The sequence below is a fragment of the Arachis ipaensis genome, chromosome B09, assembly GCF_000816755.2.
Source record: "Arachis ipaensis cultivar K30076 chromosome B09, Araip1.1, whole genome shotgun sequence".
NCBI lineage: Eukaryota > Viridiplantae > Streptophyta > Magnoliopsida > Fabales > Fabaceae > Arachis > Arachis ipaensis.
Genome location: NC_029793.2, coordinates 141418572 through 141420815, shown reverse-complemented (window position 1 = coordinate 141420815; position 2244 = coordinate 141418572). Strand labels below are relative to the sequence as shown.

At 26.9% G+C, this 2244-nt stretch overlaps 1 pseudogene; it reads left to right on the top strand.

Moving 5' to 3' along the window:
- LOC107616219 lies at nucleotides 726–1343 on the top strand (annotated as a pseudogene).

Here is a 2244-nt window from a genome sequence, read left to right as displayed (position 1 = left end):
TATAATTTTTTTATAAATAAATAAATATTTTTTATTAACCATGCAGCTCAAAATATAAAAACATGAGATATTATAATATTCTTAAATTGTAAAGTCTATAAAAAATTAGAAAGGTGTTTCTAAAATTTACATAAAAGAATTACCAAATAGAAGCACACATTAATACGTCTCTAGAGTTGACTCAACAAAGATAATAATAAAATAGGTTTTGTGGAACATACCAGAACAGAAGTCACCGAAACATTTAACATAGTCCATTTTGAATCAAAAGAATTGATTGAATGAGCCAAAAAATCTTTGATTTTTTATGAATTCAGGTCAGAGTTCACACAGAAACCACCACCGCTCTATTAATAATTTAATAAACCACTAAAACAAAATAAAAAATTGACACAAACTAAATTTACTATCCAACTGTCATCTTCCCACCCCATCTTACCACCAATTAAGTTTTATTATTCTTATTTTTCCAAATTCTAAAGAGGAATGCTAGGGACCAGCAACTTTGTGATTTGTAGCCATCAATGATGGTTTTAATGGTGTGAGATGGATGTGAGATTTTATCCAATGGCTCACTTTTCTTTGCTGGTTACATGCTGGCCAGAATTTAACAAAATTGCTGGTCCCCTAGACTTTTCCAATTCTAAATTATAAATTCTAACACATTACCAATGTTGTCACTATAAATATTGTAGCACACAAATTTACTCTTCATCACAAATAAATACGAATTATTGTGTTGTGTCTCACATAAACAAAAACCTGTTTTGTCCAATGGCTGCTGCTTATGTAAACAATAATAATGATGCATTGATTGTGATTGTCATAAAATTGTTCCTAATAATCACTTTCCCTTCTTCTTCCATGGCTGGTAGCAATTTCAACCAACAAGTTGATATCACTTGGGGCGACGGTAGAGTTAAGATTTTCAATAGTGACAAAATTCTTACCCTGTCTCTGGACAGCTTCTGACTCTAGCTTCCAGTCCAAGAATAAGTATTTATATGGTAAGATTGACATGCAAATCAAGCTTCCCTGTAAATTCTGCTGGCACTCTTATTGCTTATTACAACGTAAGTCATTTGCTTGTTTCTTATTTCTTCGGTTCATATTCATTTAGTTATGTATGATTATTTGTGAACAAACTTTGCATGTAGTTACGTTCAGATGGAATATCAATATCATGGGATGGGATAGACTTTGAGTTCTTGAAAAATCTTAGTGGTGATCCTTATGTAGTTCATACCAATGTGTATACACAAAGAACAGGTGGCAGAGAGCAACAATTTGTGAGTAATATTAACACCTATTCCATTCTCTGGGATCCTGTACACAATGTGTGAGTAATATTAACGTTAACATACGTGAGATATATTTTAAAAATGGTGGGGAGAAGTATAGACAAACCATTCTTAATTTTAAACAATTATAATTAATAATTATTAATTTTATATTTTTAAAAAAAAAAATTAAATAATCATTAATTGATCATCAATTAATTAGTATGGAGTGTAATTCAAAAGTACTTATTAGTTTGTTGTTGGCTAGACGCCTATTAGTCATTTAACAAGATTGTTTTAAAATTGGTAAAAAGCTATGTTTTAAAAGTTATATTTCTTTGAGCCTGTTTGAGTGAGTTTTTAAAAAAAGATTTTTTTTACTTATCTTTTTTTAAAAGATCTTATAAAAAAGTAGAAGTAATTTTATGTTTGAGTATAATAATATAAAAGTATTTTTTTGTTTATTTATTACATAAAAAACATCTTTTCTTAAAGAAAAAAAAGATCTAAATTTCAACTTTTTTAAAAAAATATTTTTTTATTTTTCTAGTACTTTTACTTTTACTACTAGAAATTTGCCAAACACACTAAAAAATAAAAAAAAAGGATCATTTTTCATTAAAAAAATATATTTTTTTAATCAAAATAATGACGTCCAAACAAGCACTTTATGTAATTATGACTTATTCAAAAATTATAATTTTTTAAAATAAATATTTTTAACTTTTTATTTATTCTTGAGTACGTCGGAACTCAATGCATATAAATTCTCCTCGTTTTATTATTTTGAAATAATTCATGTCAATACTTTTTTTTATGAAAGAAAAATATCGAATATCATTCTATAAATCATCATTTGTGAATGCAAAAATAAGTCGTATTTTTTATCTTATCCTTGAAAAATTCGCCATTAACCTATTCATAATAAATTAACTAGGGTAATTAAACTTTAAAAAAAATGTTT